This window comes from Mauremys mutica, chromosome 19, assembly GCF_020497125.1.
Source record: "Mauremys mutica isolate MM-2020 ecotype Southern chromosome 19, ASM2049712v1, whole genome shotgun sequence".
Taxonomy (NCBI): domain Eukaryota; kingdom Metazoa; phylum Chordata; order Testudines; family Geoemydidae; genus Mauremys; species Mauremys mutica.
Window position 1 is genome coordinate 22,498,191 of NC_059090.1, and position 12,473 is coordinate 22,510,663.

Sequence of the window (12,473 nt, forward strand, 5' to 3'; positions counted from 1 at the left end):
ACCTGGCTGCAAAAGAGCAGCACTGCCGCTGAGGTCCAGCCTACGAACCATGTGCCCCTCACCTGTATTAGGGGTTGTGACCTAACATAAAGCAACAGCCCACAGCCTCTTTCCATGGTGCGTCTACACTACAACTGCAGGCATACGCACACAGCTAGCTTCAAGCTAGCTAGCGAGACCACCAGGAGCAGCAAAGCCATGACAGATGGGGATTCGGGGAAGCCAGGGACCCTGGGTAATTAATCTGGTGGCTAGCCCACACTCCCATCTGTGCTGAAGAGGTCACTGCTATTGTTATTCAAGCAAGCTAGATCAAAGCTAGCTTGGTTATGTCTACACATGCTGCGATCCCACCTCTGATTGCAGCGTGGGCATATCCTAAACTCTCATGATTTTAGCGTGAGTTTCATCTGATGTTTACATTAAAGCCCGAACTCCTGGAGTCAGGTGATTATGCAACAACCCCAGCTTTCTTTCTTTCTTTTTTTAAAAAGAAGTTTCTAGTTCTTATAGCTGTAAAAAACAAGTATGAAAATGGAACCTGAGCTCATTCTAGGGTGCCTCCTACAGGCTCAGAGGGCAAATATACAGAACCCCAATTTTCTTTTAAATAAAAAACCCTGATGGTTTCTAAGCCAATCTCCTGATTTTTGAACAGTTGGGGTTGATGATATGGAGTGCTTCCATGTATCTGTTGTGGGGGACAGAAGCACTCTGCTTTTCTCTTTATTCATTCAGCTCTGAATACGCCATGTCGCTATAAAATACCCAACACCAAGGAGAGCCAATACCTTCAGGGAAGGTACAATCCCAAGTGCCCCCACTGAAGTACACACTGAAAGGATCATAGTAAGTAAAGGTGGATCTACACATAAGTTTTTGTCCTGTTATAACTAGACTGGCTTAGAAACTGATACAGTTGAATAGATACGACCCGCCTAGTGTGGATTACACCTGTATAAAGGCACTTACACACACACATACACAAAACCTAGTTATAGCAGTACAAAAACCTGTGTTTAGACCAGTCCCAACACAGAATGAAGGCAAGAGAGTTTACCCACTATTAATTCAATACACTCAGCTGTGTTACTGACAGGCACAATGTCTGAAATAGTCTATGCTTTATATTCTTTTTGAGCCAAGACACATGACGTTTAGCTCTAGTGGCCATGAATCAAACTCATGGACACAGCAAACAGGCCAGCAGTGCAATCGATGAAGATGAAAGAGCAGGACTCTTGATTAACTTTAAATAAAATACACCTACAGTGATGCTTCAAAAAGAAAAGCTCTCAGATAATCCTTCAGTTTGGGTCTTTTAACTCTGAGCTTTATGCTCTTCAAGGAAAGCAATGTTTACTCTCGCTGGTTACACAAACATTCGGGGTAAACTCCTGGCCCCACTGATGTCGATGAGAGTTTCAGTGGGATCCGGATTTCACCATAGGACTGCTTATCAGGAGAGATGGATAGCAAAACCGTCCAATACATAAGAGCAGCTAGCTCTTACATAGCATTTTTTATCCACAGCTCTCAAAGCACTTTACAAAGGAGGGTAAATCTCATCACCATTGTAAAGCTAAGGAAACAGAGGCACAGAGATGGGATGGGACTTCCCAAGGTCACCCAGCCAGCAGGAACAGAACCCAGGCTGCCTGCCTCCAGTCCAGTTCACTATCCTCTGGGCTGCTCTATCTCCCTGCCCCTGAACTCTCAGACTTTGTTTGTGGGCCACAGTATTGTAAGAGAAACAGCTTTGTGTTTCTGTGGGCAGACGCACTAAGGATGAAGCTGATGTTGAACAACAACACTGGTCCTATCCGGGCTCGGGTAGATCTGCCTCGGGGGAGATTCATCCTAAACCAATTAAAATATTGGACAGCAGATTCAGCTGTTCATTATGGAAAACGATTTAAACAGCCATATCTGCGATAAGCCCAGAACATTGATTGTGATTTTATAGCTCTGCTGCTGTTCCCACTGCAGTTGCATCAAATCCTTGCTCACGTTAGAGGAGGAGAGTTGCAACCAGGTGCTTGGAGACAAACATCTATTTTATCCAAGTCAATTTAGCCTCAGTTGGGAAACTCGGAAGCGACTCGAGGTGGGGAAGCAATCCCAACCCAGCCAATTCAAGGGGGCTGGGGTGCTACACCTGGACCTGCAAAGGGCTGGAAGAAAGCAAGAAAAGAGGGGAGAGAAGGGTGTGATTGGGTCAGGCTGTGCCTGCAGAAGGGAAGCCATGGGTATGCCCAGCCCAGGCACATTACACAGAACTGTCCAGAGATGGAGTGTGATTACCTAGACTGCTACGACAGCAGGACCATGTGGTGGGGATCCACTCAAAGCCAGGGGCAATGACTCTCCACCCTGGTATCCCAAGGCCAGCACCACTCCCTTCCTCTGTTGGAACAGAACAACTGGCACTAGATTCCTATGTGGTGGGGAAGGGACAAAAGCCTGGTCTACACTACGCGATTAAACCGGTTTTAGGAGCGTAAAACCGATTTAACGCCACAACCGTCCACACTAGGAGGCACCTTATATCGATTTTAATGGCTCTTTAAACCGGTTTCTGTACTCCTCCCTAACGAGAGGAGTAGCGCTAGTATCGGTATTACCATATCGGATTAGGGTTAGTGTGGCCGCTGATCGACGGTATTGGCCTCCGGGCGGTATCCCACAGTGCACCACTGACCGCTCTGGACAGCAATCTGAACTCGGATGCAGTGGCCAGGTAGACAGGAAAAGCCCCGCGAACTTTTGAATATTTCCTGTTTGCCCAGCGTGGAGCTCCGATCAGCACGGGTGGTGATGCAGTTAAAAATCAAAATAAAGAAAGAGTTCCAGCATGGACGATGCGGACGTGATCGCTGTAAGGGCAGGCAAAACTGTTCTATCAGCGCTCCGTTACAGAAGACGAAATTCAAAATCATTTTTTAAATATCTCCAGACAGACGCCATAGCAGGGACTCAGCGCACTGCTGCGTGGGAAGCGTAACGGAAAGCCAAAGAATCAAATGGACGCTCATGGACTGGAGGACTCAAGCTATCCCACAGTTCCTGCAGTCTCTGAAAAGCATTTGCATTCTTGGCTGAGCTCCAAATGCTTCTAGGGTCAAAAACAGTGTCCGCGGTGGGTCAGGGCATAGCTAGGCAATTTACGCACCCCCCCCCCACCCCCAGAAGTGAAAGGGAAAACAATCCTGTCTTGACTCTTTTACATGTCACCCTATCTTTACTGAATGCTGCAGATAGACGGGATGGTGCAGCACTCAACAACAACATCCTTTCTCCCACCCCGCCATGGGTGGCTGATGGTACAATAGGACTGCTACCCGTCCTCATCATCAGCCTATTGGCACATGGGGCAGTGCAAAAGGACTGGTAACCATACCAACTTGCTTGGGACAGGTTGATCAAGGTCGCCTGGTCCTAATTTTTCCTGGTAGATGGTGCAGTATGGCTGATATCCATCATCGTCATAGCAACAGGGGGCTGAGCTCCATCAGCCCCCACCCTTCATGTGTAAAGAAAAGATTCAAGTGCCCCTGAACTAGCAGAGGGATGCACTCCTTACTGTCCTGTCTGGACTATCATAGCAGCTGGAGGCTGCCTTCACTAACAAGTCACTGTGTCTTATTCCTGCATTCTTTATTACTTCACCACACAACCCAAAGAGGAATCCTTGGCTCCTGGTCTCGGCAGCTGCTCCAGCCAGGGAGCACAGAGTTGCTGGGACAGCCAAGCTGCACCCTGCTGATGCAGCCTTCCAAAGGCCACCTGCAGTACCCACCAGTGCCAGTACAGGGGTTTGTCAGGCGGTGAAGAGGAAGAGCCAGGCTTCCAGACAGGCCATCTCCTGTTAGAGTGCACTGCCTGGTACAGCACAATCACCCTGGGGACGGGGAGGAGGGACCAAGCTGCACTAGAAGAGGGTGTGTCTGTACCTAACATTCTTCTACTCCAAGGAAGGCAGCAACACCTGCGTTCTAGTCCCAGCTCTTATGCAGATTCCTTTGCTGGCCTTGAGCGTCTCTGGGCCTTCTGGCCTCAATTTCCTTATGCATAGAACAAAGATGGCAGTGGTTTCTTAATTAGCATCTGTGGTGCTCTCTGAAGATGCAAAGCCTTATGTAAATGCTAGCTCTTGTATTACACTGCACTGGGATAAATTTATTATTGATGCCCGCGTGTGGGATGTGCCTACACACTCATTTCAATCCAACCTTACGGCCCGGCACCAGGATGATAAGCTACACAAGCAAGCGCTCTTTAGTTTCATTGTTTGCCTTCATCTGCTTTTCCGTAACAGAGATTTCCAATTCCATTATTTACACCCAGCTGTCTTTACTCCTACCTTAGGCATTGGAGGACAAAGCAAATTGAAGGGCAGCGAAACCGCCATCCTGCCATCGCTTACTGAATAGCAAAATCAATTGTGCCTCTGATCTGAGCACTTGCTACAGTGCGGTGGGTGCTGGGCTTCAGTTATTCTGCATTGCACCCTCCTCAGGCCTCCTTTCTGTCGTGGGTCTGTGAGGGAGGATGTTATTTTAATTCTATACATTCACTCTCAGTCCCCAAAATAGCATCTTGCTATTGGGGAACTCTTTGAAATACAAACAGGTGCATGGCACTTGAATTGGATTCAGAGTCACCCAAAATAAACGCTCTTCTGGCAGCGGGGTATTTTGCCAAACACCACCGCGGGAAAGGCATAACCTTCGGCTTTGGCCATTTATAATGAGCCTGGGAGGAGGTGAAATGTGTTCTTCCAGAACAGCAATCTTCCGCTTATGTGTAGTTTATTGAGATAAACCAAGAGATGCAGCCAGCCTTGAAAACGTCATTTAGCAAAGGGAGGTAAAAAAAACCAGAGGGGGTTGATGAAGGCATAATGGAGCTTTTGTTAGGTTCCTGATGGTGTTTCATTCTCTTTGGGACTGAATGGTTGGGGTTTTTTTTAAATTATTTCCCTCTGCCCCCACTTAAGTTGTTTTCGTTATCGCTACGAATGTGGCTGTGTCAATTCAGATGTAAATGTGCATGAACGCTTCCAAGAGGATTTTAATTATGATGATAGCATCACTAATTATTGATATATAAATATATATAGATATAAAGTAAGTGGTAATTCAGGACGGCGCTTGGTAGAACCTGGCAGGATCAGTCAAAGCCAGCCAAACTACAGCGCTAATGGGTCATACAGGGACTCCGAAAAATAACAGGAAGGAAGGCTGTTCGCCCACCAGGATGGGCATGGAAAGGCACCGTGGCAAGTTGGGGTAGCCTCTCCCCCACACATCAAGATGGGTATTTCATGCCAGTTGATAGACAGCCCCAGCCCTGCCCCGGGTGGGAAATCATGAGACCCACAGAACTGTGGGTACAAGGAATCACAAGGCAAAGATTTTCATTCTTACACCAAACTGTCTTCCAGCAATGGAGGACGGCCTCCAGACTGCAGGCAACTTGAGTTGTCACAGCTCAGGCTTCTGGGAACCACACTTACTGCCACAAATGCCCTGATTAAAGCCCTCTAACCTAAAGCAGGTTAGATGTAACTCTGGCTAATGCTCCTTGCCAGTTCTGTGATGCTGCACATGGTGCAGGGGTGCAGGGTAAGACTTGCTTCCGAATCCCCACAGTGATGAGCTTGGCCTCTGGAGCATGAGATTGGATTGCCTTTATCTGAGCCTGCATTGCTACAGATGGCACTGTGGGCTGTACACATCATCCAGGTCCCACTTTAAATCCATCTGTAGCCTTGGATGCATCTGTTAGGAAAACCTGCCCAGAAAGAAGAGTGCCTTTATCACAAGTGTTAAGCTACAGTAAACACCACCAGGAAGGGGGGCAGTGGAACCGCTGGGGCTGCTTGTCTGTCACCCAGAGAACAGTCCTAGCCTAATGCAGATCAGATCAACCGCATTTCACAGCCAGGGACACAACCCCTCTCTGTATACTGCAGGGTGGGAACGGGAATTTCACAGCTAATCTTTTGTCAGCAACTGTATCCAGGCTCCATCTAGTTTACCTGCCCATGTTATTGTTCAGCAGCACTGCAGCACTTTCACTCATGGGTGGGTGCGTGCACGCGTGTTATTTCTGCACACAACACTTAGTAAAATAAGCACTGCTGAACATGGTGTTTTGCTTCTGGATGGCTGGCGCACCAGTGCATCAGCCGCAGGCAGAATCCATTAATCACTGCAGCTCTCCAGAAATAAGACACTGGGTCAGAGGAACTTATTCCTTATTGCTATTCAAAGCAGCCTGCTCAGCAGAGGCTTCAAGGAAACAGAGCAATGAGGACTCTGAACAACTGTGTCTGAGATTTCCAAAGGGGCCATGGGGAGTCGGGAACACCTCAATGTAAATACCAGCCTTTGTTATTTGGGCCTTGTTTTTGGTCCAGGCCCATTGGGGAGTTAACTGCAGTTGTGGCAGCACAGATCCCATCTCGCCTGCACTGTGAATGGCTCCAGAGTGCTAAGGGAGGGAGGGAGATAGTGAGACAGAACAGGTACCACTGCAGAACTACCCGGCCTCCTCAGCGGAGCTGGGGGATGCTCTCTAGGCCGAATCAGCAGAGTTAGAGACAGAATGAACCTGTTTTGCTTCTCCATTCCAGCAGCCAGCCAGAGCAGGCTTGTTCTGACAGAACAGGGACGTTTTCCAGGCAGCCAGGGGAGCCTCAAGCTTCTTAGTTCAGATGATTTGACTTGAGGTAAACTGTCCTCCGAGTGTGATTCCAGTAATGCCCAGGACCAAGTGACTTACTGTGAGGTGACCCAACGAGTCAGCAGCAGGACGGGGAACAGAACCGGGGGCACCGACTCCCAGTCTGCTGCTGTCCCTCCCACATGTCCCGACCCACAAAGTGTCCCCCTCCTCCCCAGCCTCCGTGCCCGCCCACCCGCTTCTGCGAGGGCATTCCCAGTGGCTCACCCTATCACCTGGCTGCTAATTCAAGGGCAGGGATCCAGTACTAGCACTTGGTGAGGCAAACCATCGTGGGTGCACACGAGCCCCAGTACTACTTCTCGCGGCTCTGAGGCAGACTCAAAGTGCAGAGCTGCACAGTCAAAATCACGCTCCTGCTGCACCACTGCCGAAATACCATGCCCACCGCTGGGCCACGAGAGCCATTCTCCTCTGTGTTACTATGGCATGTCTGGGACCAGGTGATGGTTTACAGGAAACTATTTGCCTGCGCTACGCCACAGGTGTAGTGAGGACATGCACCCAAGAAGGCACCGCTGGCTTTCTGGATGGATAATTTGGACACTTCCATGTATTATCTTGGAAGCAATCAGCAGCAGAGAGCAAAGCTTCCATTTCCATTAACTTCTCAGTGCCTGCTGCTCAGTTACAGCAAAAAGCCTTCTATGGAACCCACCTCTGTGCACTGGCAAGCATCCATCTGGAATACAGTTTTGGACCCACTGCTAATTCCATAGCTCTGGCCTTCAAACACCATGGGTGCATGAAAGGTCATGTTAATGCTCCTATTCCAGAGCCACTGTTCATAGGCGGATCAAAAGCAGGGCTGAATGTGCAGCCCCCTGGGTCTCCTTCACCCACTGAATCCTAAGGATTTACAGACCTGCCTTGGTGAACCGTGACACAGGCAACAGGTGTGAAAGCTCCAATGTTGTACACATAGGAAGCAATGCACTGCTGTGCCACATGCGTTAAATTAACACACCTCCACACCCCCAAAACAAACACTCAGCTGACAAACCACCACATGCTGCTAATAAACAAAACTAAGCTTCAGGTCCTTACTGGGCCAGCAACTTTTGTTTAAAAGCAACCAGTTTCCAAGCACATGTCAAGAAAGCTGCAGGATTCTCAATGGGCTGAGCAGGGAGGGAGATGTGGTGCCAAGGGAAGATGGTGCTATGTTGGGCACTAGCCATTAGGAAAGGAAGCAGCTTTAGAATGACCTGGAAGCAAAAACCTGCCTTTGTCACCTGAGCCCTCCAATCCCTCACCGTTCATTAGGCAGATGGCTAAGAACGCCCGCCCATGTTATCACTTGCCCAGCAGCAGGCTTCCGTCCCAGCCTTGCTACTGATCCCTTTGGAAGGACTATTCCCCTGGATCAGATTGGCACGGACACGGGGCGGGGGGGGTGTATTCCCTTTCCTCTGCAGAATGGGGCATGGGTCATCTGCCGGGATCGACTGGGCATAGCCCACCTAATCGATTTCTTGCCATTGCAGGGGCATCGGTGCCATCTCAGTCTCTCCTGTTCTCTGCCGGGGGCACACACAACAGTTTAGTCTCTTGAGGACACATGTCTGTAAAATGGGCTGACAGAACTTGCCCACTTTGCCAGGCGGTGGGGGGCTGAGAGTGGACACCGATTGATGCTGGGAAAGCACTTGGTTGAAGGGATTGGCATAAAAGTGCAGAGGCTCATTGTTTTCTCAAGGAAGCATTTTCCTTGAGGGCCATACTGCAGCCCACTCTGTATATCTTACGCTCCCAGATGTTCCACAAGAGATTTAAAACAAGGGCATTTTCCGTCATCACAGGCTGATAGATGCCGCACTCCCAAGCCCAGCGGCAGAGAGGCACATGCCATCACACCTCCCAATCCCACCTACATAAATAACCGACTGCTCAGAGAACAGAACTCGGGGTAAATGGTGTGCGTCTCTCGAGCTGCAGAACACACAAAAACGCCTTGGGAACAGAACGCTGCTAAGCAAGCAATGACTGAAAGTCCCCTCCTCTGCGCAGATACACACAGCAATCATCGTGCATTTCTAAAAGGGAACAACAATGGTAAAAGAATGTATTTTCTCTGCAACCCACCACTCCAGCCTAATGCACTAATGGGCTTTTAATGGCGGGGCAGCAGAGGGAGAAAAGCAGGAAGGGGAACATTTAGAATGCCTGGAGTTAAGGTTTTGTCCTGCTGTCACTTACAGCCAGGACTGGGCTTTATACAAGATCACAGTGATTTACGCAGTGCCTGGGTCAGACTGCCATCAATAGGCTATGCGGCTGCTCCAGAGCTCAGCCCCGAGTCAGGAAAGCGTCTCCACTTTGGGCAAGTAGTTAAACGTGCTCAACTCGCCCTGGGATTTCCGGGAATGCTGTAAGTTAAGCACGTGATTCAACACGGCCCTGCTTTGAACCACAGGCTTTGCTTGTGCCGGCATTTTCCCACCACTGGGAACTAGGGTTGGAAGTGGAGACCAGCAGCCCCCAGTGAGGAACTCCTGGGGACTGGAAAGGAGGGAGCAGATGCCCAAGCCTGCGGAAGGGACTCAGCTGAGCTGCAGCCCTACCAGTCACTGGGTGTGTGCAAGATCCCTCCCTACATGGCCAGTACTGGGCGGTGGCTCTGTCTGAGGCTGGGGAGGGCACACTCAGGTACTGTTGTGATGGACACCTGCGCCACATGGACAATGACACCGGCAGCATCCAGAGCATGGAAGCACATGGCAATTAACGGAGACTCCCTCACTCTGCACACAGAGGCTGCTAAAGGGAAATTTTGTTTGGCAGGGAGAAGAGCCCAGGTTTATAAGATTCAGTAACTCGGCTTCTGTACTATTTAGTCCATAAAGGTTCCCCTCACAGTGGATCCAAATTCCTTCCCCCCTCACTTGTCAGCACAGCACGAGGTTAAGTGCTCCATAAATATCATGCACAGATAGCCGGAGCCGTGGCTCAGAAAATCACTGGCTAACACCAGAGTGTTGATGAGGTGCCGAGAGCCGGCCAGCTTGCTGAAGGCATCACATATGGACTGTGTCTGCTGGGGGCACATCTCCTGAATGCCACAGAGTGGTGTAATAATTACAGGCCACCCACCCTTGGGTCTGCTAACCTGGGAATTGAATGGGGAGTGGTCTGAGCACAGGACTAGAAGCCAGGAGTTCTGATCGCACTTCTGAGACCAACTCTCCAGGGCCTTCGGCAAGTCAACTAAGTCCCAATGCAGCAAACACTTAAGCATGAGGTTAAAGTTAAACACGTGCTTAAGTCCAGCTGACTCAGTGAGATAAGCACATGCTTAAGTGCATTGCCGAAGCTGCCTTAAGTTCTTTGCCTGCTCCCAACTTGTCAAACAGGGGATCTATTGTTCCCTACCACACCAGGGGACTGTAGAGATTCACTGCTGTTGTAGCTCTCAGCTCAATGATATCACAGCCCCTGAGCCACCTTCTATGACTGGCTCCAGCATTGCACATGCTAGGCACAACCCCAGCACTGCCAACTGCAGGAGCCTGCTTGCCACAGCACCACTCTCACTGAAGTCCCAATAAAGCAGTGAGGAATGACTTATTTTCTGGGCATTAGTTTTTTCCCTAATTGCTTTGCTTTTTGAGGCAGGGGAGGAATATCGCAAAATGGGTTGGTAGCCCAAGGCACTTTTCATCCGTAGATCTCAAAACGCCTTACAAAGGTCAGTATCATCGTCCCCATTTTACAGATGGGGAAACTGAGGCACAGAACAGTGCTGTGATTTGCCAGAGCTCACCCAGCAGCAGCACTGGGAATAGAACCCGGAGCTCCTGAGTCCCCCTCCAGTGCTCTTTGCTGCGTCACTATCTGTTCCGGCACTTTGCTGTCCAAGGTTGCCCAAGCCAGTACTTTTCACTGGCGAGCAACACGAAAAGAAACCGAAGAGACAGAATTCTGGAGGGGGGGAAGGGAGGGAGAGAGAGAAGAAAAGATAAGGCTATTTTACTGCTGGTCTAAGAAGAAAGGTTTCATCAGTTTTCATTAGACAGAGAAGCACTTTGGTTGGAGCTGTGGTTTCAGCTACAGAAAAAGCTCTGAAGGTTATGGTCACCTGGCATGCTGGGCACACAACACTTATTACTGGACATTTTAATGTTCTTTTCTGTCTAGTGATCACGGCTTTTATTATTTTTATATAAAGAATTTTTAAAAAGGCAATTAAACCGAGATGGGAAAAGATATTGCACAAGAAAGAGAGAAAGTAAAGCCAGAGACCGATTTCAGTTCAGCTCCAGCCCCCGGCTCCCTGCAGAACACAAAGCGTGCCTTGCCGTACGTTACAAACCTGCACCTAAGTCTGGGCTACAGAACATGTGGATGACTCACTAGCTTGAGAATTACCTCCCTGGAGATCACTAGAGGCTCATCACCCAGCACGGCCTTCCTGTTGTGAACCCAGAATTATACACACAAGGCACCCACGGACACGTAGCAGGAGCTAAATGTGAGCTCGCCAATTACAACCGCACAGAAACCACTTTTCATTTCAAATCTAGGTACACAGAATTTCGCAGCAGCCAAATGACTGCGAAAAGGGTTTTCTTGGGCCCAGTTAGTTCTGCAATTTGCCACACTGGGGCATCTTCGCCTATCGGACACAGCTCCATGTTTCAAAGTTTCCATCTACACTTTTGGGGGTTAGTTGTTGCAGTTTAGGAGGCCCTGTTCTGATCTGTGCAAACAAGGCAACCTCTGGAAGAGCTGTCGGCAGAGACTTTGCACCCCAAACGCCTCACTCAGAGCCAAACAGATTCTAGTGGTGGCTGGGGCGAAGATCCCCCAAGAACTAGATGCAGTTTGATGCTTCTGAAACTGCCATGTAAGCGTCAGCAACTAAGTGGATGTCTATACTGCAAAGAGATGTGCGACTTCTGCACAAATAGACACAGCTAGGCTAGTTTCAATCCAGCTAGCTCAAATAACCATAGCAGCCAGGGCGGCAGGATTGCCTGTACACGCCCACCTGGGAGCCTGGGTATGTATCTGAGTGACTATCCTATCCTGCTGCAGCTTCACTGCTATTACTGGAACTAGCTAGATCATAGCTTAGCTGGGTATGTCTACACGTGCTGCAGTCACACCTCTGACTGCAGTGTAGACACCCCGGAGTGCTAAGCAAGTGGAAAGAAGGGACACATTGGCTGGGCTTTAGAGTTCAAATGGGACTGGAATAATGCACGGGTTTCACAGCGTAAATGCTTAGATACCATAGTGACAGGCACTTGATAGACAGAGGGTCAGATCTGAAGACAATGGTGAGGCCCATAGTTGGGGGTTGCCAGACATTAAATAATCATGGAAGCAGCCTAGGACTCTGCAACACGAAGCCCCAAGGTGAAAATTACTGTGCTTTTGCTCTGGAACAGGTAGGACAAATACCACTGCAGCTATGTGATAGGTTTTCTCTACCGCTACTCAAGGGCCAGCACTGTGCAAAGTGGTAGTCTTGTTTACACTGGCTATGGAAAACCAGTGGAAGGGCAGGGAACAGAACCCACATCGCCTGACTCCCAGTCTGGTGCTCTACCCATCAGACCATGCTAGCTGTCCCCTATGACCAATGACTCACCAGACAGGAAGCATTAAGAGCTCTACCACCACCACTCCACCCATCTCCCTCAGAAGCTAGACCTCTCGCGCCTCAGTGTCTGTCTGCCAGGCTAACCTGACAGCAAGCTAAGCATCGCAAGTCCAGC

The 12,473-nt window shown here is 49.4% G+C and overlaps 1 protein-coding gene across 10 annotated transcripts in view; it reads right to left on the bottom strand.

Moving 5' to 3' along the window:
* The window catches only part of RPH3AL (rabphilin 3A like (without C2 domains)), a 97,718-nt gene that overhangs the window by 35,988 nt on the left and 49,257 nt on the right, over positions 1-12,473 (bottom strand). The window lies entirely within an intron of this gene.